Below are 14839 nucleotides of genomic sequence, written 5' to 3'. Positions count from 1 at the left end.
TTTGGTATTCATACATCTGCTTCTCTTTTCGTCAAAGGTTTTTTAACTTTTCCCATTGGCAGCCTCTATCTTCCCCTAGTTATGTACGCTCTTACATCCTATTTCTCGTCTAGCCATGCTGGTATTGCCATTTTGCACAGATTGTCAATATCACTTTTTTCGACGTCTAAATTTCTATTTGACTGCTTGATTTGCTTTACTTACTTTAAATGTGGCAAGAGCCTTATCGACCATACGCCTGCTCTATGAGCCTCTTCCACTTCTGTTTGTCCAATGCGCTGTTTGTCCAGTTGCTGTTGCTGTTCGTTCTAGTTGTGTCCTCCCGAATGTTATCCCGCCATCTGATTCTGGGTCTTCCTCTTCCTCTCGTTCCATCTATTGTTCTGCTGAATGCTATTGTTGGTAGGATGTTCTCTGTCATTCTTGTTAAATGACCTGCCCAATTCAACTTTCTCCTCTTGAGCGCTTCGACGATGTTACGGTGTTTGTACAGCCCTCTTAATTCTTCATTTCTTCTTATTCTCCATTCCGTGTTATTTTCGTCGTATACAAGTCCAGAATTTTCCTTAGTACTTGTCTTTCGAGTATTAACAATTTTTCTTCGTCTTTCCTTCTAAATATTAATGTTTCACACCCATATAACATCACAGGTATAATGGTCGATTGGTATAAGCGGATTTTGAAGTTACTGCTAAGTGATATTTTTCTTAGAATTTTGATGAAACTAAAAAGTGTCTTGTTTGCTGTTGATAAACGGGCATCTATTCACCGGAAGTGGTCAACAGTCTTGAAATTGAATCCATCTACAGTCAAAGGTGCATCTTTTCTGGTTTTCTTACTTATGGGCAGGTATTCTGTCTTTTCTTCATTAACATGTAATCCTGTTTTCTCAGCAATATTGTAGTAATTTTGCATCATTCTGATTAATTCTGTTTTGGAACTACTTATTAGTGCTACATCATCTGTATAGGCAAGTCTTGTAATGTTCGCATCCTGTAGCTGGATCCCTTGTGGACTGGTTTTAGAAAATTCATTATCGATCTTCTCTAGGACAAGGTTAAATAAAATAGGCTAAATGTCATTCCCTTTTCTCACTACAGTATACACCTTACAATCTTCGGTTTCTCCTAACGGTGTCTTTATGACACATAAAGTTTCGTCTATACACATTTTAACTAATCTGATTAATTTTGATGGTATTTTAAATTCCTTCATTATTTTTAGGAGTGTCTGTCGGTGGATGCTGTCATAGGCCTTTTTACAATCTACATTGAATTCCCACGCCTTCTCAGTTACTTGTCTTAGGGTGAATAAGAGATCTAGTGTGGATCTGTTTCTGCGGAAACCGCATTGGTAGTCCCCAATCAGTTCTTCTGTTACTGGTATCAGCATGTTTAATAGGCAGCTCGATAAGATTTTGTAGGCTACATCCAGTAAGGCAATTCCTCTATAGTTATCACAAGTGGATCATTCTTCTTAAATATGGGGCACACAATTGCAGTTTTCCAATTTGCAGGAATGATTTCTATCTTCCAAATTGTTTCTATTAACGCCTGTATTTCTAATTCCAGTTGTGGGCCACCATTCTTTAATAACTTAGCGTACATCTGGTCTTACTTAGCGTACATCTGGTCTTCGCCACAAGCCTTGTTATTCTTTAATTTCTTTATTGCTTGCTGTATTTCATTTACTGATGGGGTAGTAACTGTGTCAGCTGTATCAATTGCATCAGGTTCTTCCAATTTAAAGTAAGAGTGTGGGTCATAGCAGTTGAGAAGTTGTGAAAAGTATGTCTTCCATCTTTTTTGTATGTCACTTTTGTTGGTCAATATTTTCACATACTGATCCTTTATAAACTGTTCCCTTTCATTGAATTTACCAAAGTAATTGATTTACTACATTTTCATATTTTCTCCTATCATTCGTCAGATGCAATATGTTCTGTGTTTTCCAAGGATTTCTACTGGGACCTGTCGTTTTGCCTTTTTGTCTTTCAGAAGCAACGCTCCCCTCTTTTGTTTTATTCCTTTTCCCTGATTCGGTCTATCATTGTCTATTGCTCCCTCTGAAACTCTCAACAACCTCTTCTTCTTTCTATCTGCCCAAGTTTCATCTTCTCAGTTTCCTATCTTTTGCAATCTCTTCAGTTTCAATCTGCAGTTCATTATAAAATTATGGCCTGAGTCCGCACCTGCCGCTGGAAATGTTTTACAGTTTAAAATCGCTGACTTATGGTTGTGTAACTAATCCGGAAACTTCCAGTATCCTTTGGTCTCTTACATGTATACAAGCTGCTTTCCTGATTTTTAAATACAGTATTAGTGATGATTAAATTATGCTCTTTTTGAAATTCTACCAGGCGGCTTACTCTTTCATTAGTTTCCCCCGTCAAAGTTCTCCAACTATTTTTGTCTCTCTTTCTTTTTCTACTGCCGAATTCCGACCTTCCATCGCAATTTTTTTTCTCGTCTCCCCAAAACAGCCGAATAAATTGATTTAGCTCATCATACATTTTTCCAATTTATTCATCCTCTACGGGTCTAGGCTGCATATAAACTTATACTGTTGTGATAGGTGCTACCTTTATAACTATCTCGCCTACAAAAAAATTATAAAACATATCAGACAAAAAATAATTAAAGTAAAATAAACTTTTACGAAATTATTTTATAGACTCGATGAATGAACAAAAAATTCATTGTGTTTACTTGCTTAAATAACGTATGGCACCTACGATTTTATTACAAATCGTACCTGAGTGACGTGTTTTCTTGGTTGTGGTACAGTCGGGCAGTTATTTCTGAGATTTCTCCTCCTGACGCAGATTTACGTTCCTGACATATCAAAAATTTGTCAAACTTCGCATGAAATTAAAATTTTATCACGCTCCTAATGAATATCTGTGTAGATAACTTTCAGGTTGTAGTTCATTACAGATAACTCCATCTCCAAAAAGTGTAATACTTCAGTTAGTATTGTTCCCAGTTCATAAACGGGCAACATGAAGAGCAACCCAACGGTACACACTTCCTACGTCCTACTTAAGAAGAAATCGTCAGCTGTGCCACAAATTTCGTTTGTCGTCCCTTGTGACGGTACTTTGCTTAATAAATGTTGGTGTGGTATTCAGTCAAATGCTTTTCGGAAGTCAAGAACTACTGCATGCATGTGATTGCTTCGTTGAGTGGCATTCTGGATGTCATGTACGAAAAGCGCGAATTAGGTTTCGCAAGACCGATTTAAGCGAAATCTATGCTAACTGCCAGGGAGGAGATCATTCGGTTCTGTTCGCCACATTACGTCTGAGTACAAATAGTGAAGGCGCTACAGCAGATCGATGTGGGGGACAATGGACGGTAGTTCTGTGGACCACTTCTGCTATCAGTTTTGCTCACTCGTGTGACCTGCGCCTTCTTCCCACCAAAGGGCACAGCCTTTTCTGTGAGGGAACTGGTATATTTCGGTTAAAATAAGGGCTAAATCAGATTCAAATGTTGTATAGTTTCTGATAGGGTTGGGTAGAACTCTGGGACCTTGTTTCGTTTCAGTGACTTTAGCGGTATCTCTGCACCACTGATACTTTACGAGAGTCAAACGTGGGCAATACTCGTGGATCCTCTTTTGTAATGCAGTATTTGAAACTGGAGTTTATCATTTTTGTTTTCACTCTGATTTAATTTATCATCCTGTAAACCTGTAAGTTGTAACAAGCTGTGCAGCTGCAGCACCGATACTAGATTACGGTTGATGTCCCCACAGAGTTTACCTTTGTTTACAATGGATAACAGACAGTCGCAGACAGAGCATTAAACGTACCGTTTAACATCAAGGAAACTTGGCAAGGAAATGTGACAAGTGTTGAGCCAGCTACTGGAGATATGACAGGCATGGCAGCTCTACTCAGGGCTTGTCAGTACTTAATCCCCTTCCCTGTCAGTTTCCCCCGAATCGCCCGTCAGCCTGCAGTGTGCAGCGACACAGCACGAGTTTCCACTGACCGTCGGAGTGTTTGTTTCTCTGTGTCCGGTAACACCCAACCCCATCCACAATAGGGTATCTGACTGTTTTCTGTAAATCGTCTTAAATAGCTAATGAGGCCGTTTTATGTTCATAATGTTTCTTTTTTTGTCACGAATTACAGTATTTTTAAAAACGTAAATGAAATTTAAATATTTCAAATAACCTCAGGGAATTCAGCCAGGTAACACTTTCAGCGACCGCCGATATTTCGGCGGGAGAACACCCCGCCATTTTCAAGACAACTTCAACGGAAAGGCGACGTACATGCAAATTTAAAACCTCGGTTCTCTGACTGATGCGGGAAAGATAACACACACACTGAACACTAGAGCTACCAAAGATGACCAGAGTCAGAGCTATCGATAGTGAGACTACGCAGGTGAGCTAGCATTGACTCTGTCCCTCTGTTTTTTGACAAGGGAGAGAGCCGAATTCCAAACAGAGTTTAAACGAAGACCTCCATCCCTGTTAATGAGGTTGCTCGCTAATTTAATCTCAACTGCCTCCTTAATAACACTGTCCCAATAGCCGGACATGCATGCCAATATCTCGGTGCTATTATATAACATGGGGTGACCAGTATCCAAGCAATGTTTGGAAATAGCAGATCTACTTGGCTGCTGTAATCGTGTGTGCCGTTTATGCTCAGTACATCTGTCCTCCACGGTCCTGATAGTTTGACCAATATATGCCATGCCGCAGCTACAAGGAATGCGATATACACCCGCCTTACGCAGACCAAGATCATCCTTAACAGAACTCGAAAGTGCTCTAATTTTAGATGGAGGTCGGAAAACACATTTCACATCGTATTTCCGAAAAATACGACCGATCTTGTTGGAGATTAAATCAGCCAGAAACCTCGTTAACAGGGATGGAGGTTTTTGTTTAAACTCTGTTTGGAATCCGGCTCTCTCCCTTGTCAAAAAAAGGAGGGACAGAGTCAATGCTAGCTCACCTGCGAGTTCGTAGTCTCACTATCGATAGCTCTGACTTTGGTCATCTTTGGTGGCACTAGTGTCCAGTGTGTGTGTTATCTTTCCTGCATCAGTCCGAGAACCGAAGTTTTAAATTTGCATGTACGTCGCCTGATCGTTGCCGTTTGCCTTGAAAATGGCGGGGTGTTCTCCCGCCGAAATATCGGCGGTCACTGAAAGTGTTACTTGGCTGAATTCTCTCAAGTTATTTGAAAGCTGTATACGCCAGGAGAAACTCAGGTCTCACGAAATTCAAATAATTTGATAGCCCTCTTAAACGCTCCATTTCAGTCATGTGACGGCTGTGACGTCACACACCCTGCTACTGTTGTCCACCAAAGACAAGGGTATCGTTAGGAGTGCCCCAAGGAAGTGTGATACGGCCACTGTTACTTTCTGCGTACATAAATGATTTGACGGACATCGTGGGCAGCAATATGCGGCTGCATGCTGATGAATGTGTGGCGTAGGGGAAGCTGTAGAAGTTGAGTGACTGTAGGAGGATACAAGATGACTTCGACAAAGTATCTAGTTTGTGTCATGAATAATATCTCACTCAAAATGCAGAAAAATGTAAGTTATTGCAGACGAGTAGCAAAAGCAGATCCGTAATATTCGAATATAGCATTAGTAGTGTCCTGCTTGACGCATTCACGTAGTTTAAATATCTGGGCTTAACGTTGTAAAGCGATATGAAGCGGAATGAGCATGTGAGAACTATGGTAGGGAAGGCGAATTACCAACTTCTGTTTACTGGCAGAATTTTGGAAAACTGTGGTTCACCTGCAAAGCACACCGCATACACGACACTAGTGCGACCTATTCTTGAGTATCGCTTTTGTGTTTGGGATTCATACCAGGTCGGTTTAAGGGGAGGTTCAAAAAATCGCTTTTTTTCATTTGCATTTTTGGATCCATTAATGTGTTTATAATCCACCACTGAAACGGTTTTTCCGAATACGGAATGGAAATGTTTGTTATTCGCGGTTAAACAAAAAAATGCACCTGCCTGAAATCGGCCTTTCTCGCGCACCAGTTTTTTTTCTTTCGGAGGACGAGTTATTGTACCGGTGCTTGAGAGGAAAGTTTGAACGCTTGTGTTTGGAAGTTAGCGCCCAAGCATTTGCATTCTGGTGCGAAGACTGTGGACATTGCGACTTTCCTGGCAGTGAGCAGCTTCAGCGAAGGGTATTCAGCAATTCTGAAGACCATGACACCGATGGACTTCAACCTGGGACTCTGTTCGACTCAGTTCGCCAAGCATTCGGACGACCACCGGATTCGAGCGGCCGAAAACCGCTTGTCACCGGCCGTACGAGCGGCTCTGGAGCAGCGCAGGATGGCCCAGGTCGAGCAGAACGCCCTCTGTGAGGAAGAGGGAGGACAAGTTTAAGGAGCCGGAATAGCAGAGTGAACGTAAGTTGCATAATATTGCATGTATATATAGTCAAAACTTCAAACGCGTTATACTCGAAATGACGTTTTTCTTATCGCACGGTATGGTAACTTCAAATCAACTGAACCGATTCGCATGATTCTTTGTTTCCGACGAAGCTAACTAAATTGTCTAGGCGTTGTACCACTTTTATTCCGATCCATAAACTGTAAATTACTTGGCCGATGAAGTCGAAAAATCGATGAAGAAACCCTTTTTTTCAAATGGCCGCCATTTTGTTTCCTATGGTCCAAATAACTTAAGCGAGGTACAACTCCTAAAGAATCTTGTGTACTTCGCTAACGTCAACCCAATTTTGATTTCAGACGAGCCGGCTGACCTGTGACATACCGCGGGTGGAGGTCTACATCGAAATTTTGTTACGTTCCGACTGCACTTCCGCCTTTGCTCTTCGACATTTCCGGTCGAAAAACTTCCAGTTTGTAGATAAAATATCAATAAACATTTTGACCAGATTTGACATTGATATCTATAACACATCCCGAGAAAAAAATTCTCAAAGAACATGCTTTTCTCAGACCAAAGATAGTAAACCGCATAGTATCTTCGAACCTACCATTGACAAATATACCAACCCTTCTCTGAATTGCTTCGACGTCTTCCTTTAAGGGGTTAAAGGAAGACATCGAAGTAATTCAGAGGCGGATTGGTATATTTATCAGTGGTAGGTTCGAAGATACTCCGAGAACTCGAGTGGGAGTCGCCGGAGGAAAGACGAATTTCTTTTCGACGGACACTATTGAGAAAATTTAGTGAAACGGCATTCGAAGCTAACAGCAGAGCGATTCTACTACTGCCAAGATTTATTCCGCGTAAGATCCATTAAGGTAAGATAACAGAAATTAGGACTCATAAGGAGACAAATAAACAGTCGTTTTCCCTCGCTCTAGTTGCAAATCGAGCAGGAAAAGAAATTACTGGTAATGTACCCTCTGCCATGCACCGTACGATGACTTTCGGAGCATGTATGTGGGTGTAGATCTTAAGCTCATTCACAGTGATAGTCTAATTTTGAGATTTACGTTTCGGAAAATTCTTTACAAGCGGGGTGTACACAACATTGCACAAATACATGTATTAAAAAAACTGAAAAATTGTTTTTCTGTGTTCCAAAGAGTAAGAAGATGCGTGAAACGTAACTGCAACTCGCTCATAGAGATCCAAATGAGATAGGGGTAACTACGTGTGATTATTTCCGTGGGGATCATTTTGGTGTAAGTAAACACACCGTAAGAATACGTTGTCGTGTGCCTCTTCGCTTAATACTACTGTCTCCTGAAGTTTACTTTATTCGTAATACCTCGATGTAAGAGCTTTAATTTCTATATCATAAAAACTATTTTCATTTATTAGTTTAATTTTACACCTGATCAATTTGAGATTAATGACAAGGACGGTGTTAAGAAACTGTATTTCATGCCTAATATAGCTCATGTTCTGAACAATCTGAGAAAGCATTTAACAATTTCTGCCCACATTATTCTTCCCCGACAAGTCGTTGCAAACAATAACTTGGCGCTTCCAACTGTTCCCATTGTGCTTCTTGTAAAGCTGAAAGATTTTGACAAAGAGAAAAACTGAACATTGCTTGGAACCTACGACAAAACGTAATAAGACACGGTCATTACGATAATCTGAAAGTTGGTCCAGCTTGAGTACTGTTAAAAAATACTGTTTCAGCAGCGGTTAAGTATGCAGTAGAACAACAGATTCTTTAAAGTTCTACTACGTCAACTGCACATTATATAGACATAATTTTCCTGTGGTATAAATTAATGATGTAGAACAGAAAAACTGTAATGTGTAAAGCTGTTGGAAGTAAACACGATAATGCTTTGCAGCTACCCACAAATGTTATTACTCTGCCTGAATGTTTGAAAAGTGAGAATAGGAGTACCTGGGAAACAGTAATAGTTCTCATAAAAACCATAGCAATTAACAATCAGAATTATTTTCTGGAAAAGAAAGTTCCGACTGTGTTGTATTGTGCAGGCTTCCTCAAGTTACCCTAGAAAATCACTTCGGTATGGTCCGACCAAATACACTACTGTCCATTAAAATTGCTACACCAAGAAGAAGTGCAGATGATAAACGGGTATTTATTAGACAAACATATTATACTAGAACTGACATGTGATTACATTTCACCCAATTTGGGTGCATAGATCCTGAGAAATCAGTACCCAGAACAACCACCTCTGGCCGTAATAACGGCCTTGATACGCCTGGGCATTGAGTCAAACACAGCTTGGATGGCGTGTACAGGTACAGCTGCCAATGCAGCTTCAACACGATACCACAGTTAATCAACAGTAGTGACTGGCGTATTGTGACGAGCCAGTTGCTCGGCCACCATTGGCCAGACGTTTTCAATTGGTGAGAGATCTGGAGAATGTGCTGGCCAGGGCAGCAGTCGAACATTTTCTGTATCCAGAAAGGCCCGTACATGACCTGCAACATGTGGTCGTGAATTAAAGTGCTGAAATGTAGGGTTTTGCAGGGATTGAATTAAGGGTAGAGACACGGGTCGTAACACATCTCAGATGTAATGTCCACTGTTCAAATTGCCGTCAATGCGAACAAGAGGTGACCGGGACGTGTAACCAATGGCACCCCATACCATCAAGCTGGGTGATACACCAGTATGGCGATGACGAATACACGCTTCCAATGTGCGTTCACCGCGATGTCGCCAAACACATGATCCTGTAAACAGAACCTGGATTCATCCGAAAAAATGACGATTTGCCATTCGTGCACCCAGGTTCGTCGTTGAGTACACCATCGCAGGCGCTCCTGTGTGCGATGCAGCGTCAAGGGTAACCGCAGGCATGGTCTCCGAGCTGATAGTCCATGCTGCTGCAAACGTCGTCGAACTGTTCATGCAGATGGTTGTTGTCTTGCAAATGCCCCATATGTTGACTCAGGGATCGAGACGTGGCTGCACGATCCGTTACAGCCATGCGGATAAGATGCCTGTCATCTCGACTGCTAGTGATACGAGGCCGTTGGGATCCAGCACAGCGTTCCGTATTACCCTCGTGAACCCTCCGATTCCATATTCTGCTAACAGTCGTTGGGTCTCGACCAACTCGAGCAGCAATGTCGCGATACGATAAACCGCAATCGCGATAGGCTACAATCTGACCTTTATCAAAGTCGGAAACGTGATGGTACGCATTTCTCCTCCTTACACGAGGCATCACAACAACGTTTTACCAGGCATTGCCGGTCAACTGCTGTTTGCGTATGAGAAATCGGTTGGAAACTTTCCTCATGTCAGCACATTGAAGTGTCGCCACCGGCGCCAACCTTATGTGAATGCTCTGAAAAACTAATCATTTGCATATCACAGCATCTTCTTCCTGTCGTTTAAATTTCGCGTCTGTAGCACTTCACCTTCGTGGTGTAGCAATTTTAATGGCCAGTAGTGCACTTATGGATGGCATGTGTAAATACTAAGTGCCTGGGCATCTCTGTGCGATCTGTTATTTGCCTAACGCAAGCTGCACAGTATTTAAGAAGTACACACGTATGAGGCTAAAGAATATTCGTGGTTTGTCATGAGATACCTTCCGTAAAGTTTTCTGAGTTATTGGTCCCACCACGAGATCCACAGCGTTTTTCTTCGACTGTTTTCCAGTTATGATTTTTCAGCGATTTTTACATTCTCTCCGAAGCAGGGCCTATGGCCAACCACAGCGCTCTTCTTTGCACTCACTCGATGACCGCTGTTAGTATGTCCCGCTGTATTCATTGTCAACTGTGAGCCGTGCAGAGTTTACTACGCAAACTTTTTTTCTTAATTATACATTCTACCAATCAAAGTTGCTCTTCTATTTGCTACACCTACATCTGTGCCAATGACGTCACCCCACTTCATATATCAACACTGTTTTACTCCCAGTTATCTGCGCAACATGTCTGCTTTTGGTTGTGAGGCATTGATATCCGTTTGACCTATGGCAGCGCCACCTAGCGGGCCAACCATAGCGCCATCTGGTTTCCCCCTTCAAGCTAGACAAGTTTCGTTCTTTGCAGTTTTTTCGTTTGATGCTTATTTCGTGAGATATTTGGCCCGCTCACTATCAAGGGACCACCTGTATATCCAATTTGCAGAATAACCACAGAAGATACTTCATAAGTAATAGCGAAATGCATCTGGTGTAAAATTTTGTTTTATTAGATTGCAGTCTACTCAAGTCGGAAAAACAAACAACTGATTTTTTAACAGCTATTGTAGAAGACAGGCATGCAAACAAATTTATTGCTTAAATGTATTCGAATCGGCGCAGCCTACATTCACCTCTAAACCTGCCACTTCCTAATTTTGTTGAGACTGACTAATAACACAAACTTAACGTGCCTCGTATGTATGCTTAACGGCTGAAGGTGGGTTACAATCAGGGACCGGAATTCCCACGTAAGGAAATTACGGTAATCACAGTTGCCATTCGGCTGCATATTTACAATACAGCTACAATAATTGTTTTAAAAATCACTAAAACGTAGAATAAGGATATGAAAAACTCGGTGGTAACCCATAATGTGAACATAAATAGAAGCGGGCGTTCCTAGAAAACGTATTAATACGCTACGCCCCTACCAATAGCGTGCATCCACTGATCGTCTAACTCAACATGAGACAGCATGTGCTTGTCACAACCCACAACCTCTTGCTTAATCAGAAAACACCCACCTATCAACATGCAATTCAGTATTAATCAGCACAGATTACACTCCTCACATGCTACTGATCCATTAATGGATACAGAATGACACCTAACGTTGTATATAGTTCTCAGACATTCGTCGCAAACAAAAAAATGGTTCAAATGGCTCTGAGCACTATGGGACTCAACTGCTGTGGTCATAAGTCCCCTAGAACTTAGAACTACTTAAACCTAACTAACCTAAGGACAGCACACAACACCCAGCCATCACGAGGCAGAGAAAATCCCTGACCCCGCCGGGAATCGAACCCGGGAACCCGGGCGTGGGAAGCGAGAACGCTACCGCACGACCACGAGATGCGGGCTCGTCGCAAACATCACCGACATCTTCTGACCACCTTCAGACCTCATCCCATGATGGTAGGCTTTGGCGGCACCACCTATCATCATCGTGTGACATCTGAAGATGGTCTGGAACTGACAGCAACCGGTGACCACAAAGATAAAGGTTTCTTGAGATTGACACTGTTTATGTTTATTTTAAAGTACTAAGAGAAACCGTTGTTCACCATGAGAAATGTTCTCGGAAATTGCATCCCATATTACTGTCAACTATTACGAGGTGGAGAAGGAATGGTACTGCCATCGGTGGCACGTCAAACGAAGATGGGGAATTTCTCTAGTAAATCTGCGAGAAATTTCTTTGTCAGTTAGAAGCGAAATGTAATGGTGTTACACTACTGGCCATTAAAATTGCTACACCAAGAAGAAATGCAGATGATAAACGGGTATTCATTGGACAAATATATTATACTAGAACTGACATGTGATTACATTCTCACGCAGTTTGGGTGCATAGATCCTGAGAAATCAGTACCTAGAACAACCACCTCTGGCCGTAATAACGGCCTTGATACGCCTAAGTATTGAGTCAAACAGAGCTTGGATGGCGCCTACAGGTACAGCTCCCCGTGCAGCTTCAACGCGATACCACAGTTCATCAACAGTAGTGACTGGTGTATTGTGACGAGCCAGTTGCTCGGCCACCATTGACCAGACGTTTTCAATTGGTGAGAGATCTGGAGAATATGCTGGCCAGGGCAGCAGTCCAACATTTTCTGTATCCAGAAAGGCCCGTACAGGACCTACAACATGCGGCCATGCATTATCCTGCTGAAATGTAGGGTTTCGCAGGGATCGAATGAAAGGTAGAGCCACGGGTCGTAAAACATGAAATGTAACGTCCACTGTTGAAAGTGCCGTCAATGCGGACAAGAGGTGACCAAGACGTGTAACCAGTGGCAGCCCAATACCATCACGCCGGGTGATACGCCAGTATGGCGATGACGAATACACGCTTCCAATGTGCGCGATGTCGCCAAACACGGATGCGACCATCATGATGCTGTAAACAGAACTTGGATTCATCCGAAAAAATAACGTTTTGCCATTCGTGCACCCAGGTTCGTCGTTGAGTACACCATCGCAGGCGCTCCAGCCTGAGATGCAGCGTCAAGGGTAACCGCAGCCAGGGGCTCCGAGCTGATAGTCCATGCTGCTGAAAACGTCGTCGAACTGTTCATGCAGATGGTTGTTGTCTAGCAAACGTCCCCATCTGTTGACTCAGGGATTGAGATGTGGCTGCACGATCCATTACAGCCGTGCGGATAAGATGCCTGTCATCACGACTGCTAGTGATACGAGGCCGTTGGGATCCAGCACAGCGTTCCGTATTACCCTCCTGAACCCACCGATTCCATATTCTGCTAACAGTCATTCGATCTCGACCAACGCGAGCAGCAATGTCGCGATACGATAAACCGCAATCGCGATAGGCTACAATCCGACCTTTATGAAAGTCTGAAACGTGATGGTACGCATTTCTCCTCCTTACACGAGACAGCACAACAACGTTTCACCAGGCAACACCGGTCAACAGCTGTTTGTGTATGAAAAATCGGTTGGAAACTTTCCTCATGTCAGCACGTTGTAGGTGTCGCCACCGGCGCCAACCTTGTGCGAATGCTCTGAAAAGCTAATAATTTGCATATCACAGCATCTTCTTCCTGTCGTTTAAATTTCGCGTCTGTAGCACGTCATCGTGGTGGTGTAGCAATTTTAATGGACAGTAGTGTAAAATTCTTAGAATGATTTCGGATTCCCACTTTGAATATAAAATGCTGATGAGTGAGAGGGAGACTTGAGTATCATACAAGGAGTTTATTTTGTAGTAAATAGCCAACAAAAACGGTCCCAAATTGTATTTGCGTTGTAGCCAACGCGCTGTAAAAGTTCAGGCGGAGCCTCAACATTCACCTTGACTTGTTACCCGAAAATTTCGATAGTGTTCGCAAGGGACAAACTGACTGCTTTCTTCAAGACAACTGTATTAGAAATCAGAGAGGAAAAACAAGTTAAATATAAACCAACTGGCAAATAATTCCTATAATGAAAGTCTTCTGCTGCAGACACATTTCATGCCATGTGTTCATAATCACTGGTCTGTCTCAAAAAGCCTATAGTAAGTTATTCATTTGCTATATCTTTGGCTGGGAACTGTAAGGCATGTCTTAAGCAACTTTCCTAAACTCTCATGTGAGACAGCCAATAGGATTGGATTGCTCGACGTGCAGATCCTGTTAGCGAGGACCTCGTGGTCAGGAAACAAAATGGACATTCTCTTCTTTTCTGCCCACTGCCGTGTGGACATGCCCACCTGTTTAGAACACATCGATGCCTTGTGATAAAGAAATGGCCGCTTGAATCGAAATCGTCCTGTTTTATGTTGAGACCGTTGCCTGCTTCGCTGAATCGGCGTAATTGTACGTCTTGGCGTATCACATTTATTTACGCGAGATAGTTTACAGTCGTACTCAATGTGGAAAATATTCGTTCTTTGGTCGAGCACACAGTTTCGTTAGAACACGTGAGAAACAATTTCTCTCCAGTCATTTGGGGTTCCAAGTAGCTTATCCCATTCCTTCTCCACTCATTAAATTATACTATGGGTATTAATATAAATGTATGGCCATATAGAGTGAGGTGTTCAGTTGCAGGGTACTTGTATGTCAAATATGATTATTAATTTTCTATAACAATATATATTTAGTACTCGTATAATTTGGGGTTATTACAAACTTATTTTTCACTTCTCTCATTTTTATTCAAATCTTTACATGTATTCACATAAGAATTACGTCCTTCAAAGGCAGTGAGGGCATTTTCTCATTTATTAACTAGCTGAGAAAGCCGCCATTTCCATGGTATTTGTTTATTGCTGTGCCCGACATTTCATACGTGTCGAATTTATTTTTTAGTTATAAAGCTTCTTTGTATACACCTTATGAAGTATTGAGATTGGGGATGTTAAGGATGAGCTTCTTTACTTCACTAACACAAGAAAGAGAAAATTGGAAATTTGTGATAAGTTCCTGTGGGACCAAACTGCTAAGGTCATCAGACCCTTGGCTTACACACTACTTAATCTAACTTGATCTATTTTACGCTAACACACCCCCATGCCCGAGGGAGGACTCGAACCTCCGACGGGGGAAGCGACTCGAACCGTGGCAAGGCGCCTGACCGCACGGTTACCCCGTGCTGCCAAGAGAGAGAGTCACGCAGAGCTGGCCGTGCAAAAGGCAACTGGCACTAAGGTCCTCGCCTGCAACACGCAGCATGTGGCCTCGTGCTTTCTTAGGTTACCACATGAT

General features: G+C 42.3%; 1 protein-coding gene across 1 annotated transcript in view; it reads left to right on the top strand.

Annotated features, from left to right (window-relative positions):
* The window catches only part of LOC126425178 (luciferin sulfotransferase-like), a 207069-nt gene that overhangs the window by 82612 nt on the left and 109618 nt on the right, over positions 1 to 14839 (top strand). The window lies entirely within an intron of this gene.

Source organism: Schistocerca serialis, chromosome 10 (genome assembly GCF_023864345.2).
Source record: "Schistocerca serialis cubense isolate TAMUIC-IGC-003099 chromosome 10, iqSchSeri2.2, whole genome shotgun sequence".
Taxonomy (NCBI): Eukaryota; Metazoa; Arthropoda; class Insecta; order Orthoptera; family Acrididae; genus Schistocerca; species Schistocerca serialis.
The sequence above is the reverse complement of the archived record's forward strand: the minus strand, read 5'-3'. Positions and strand labels throughout refer to the sequence as shown.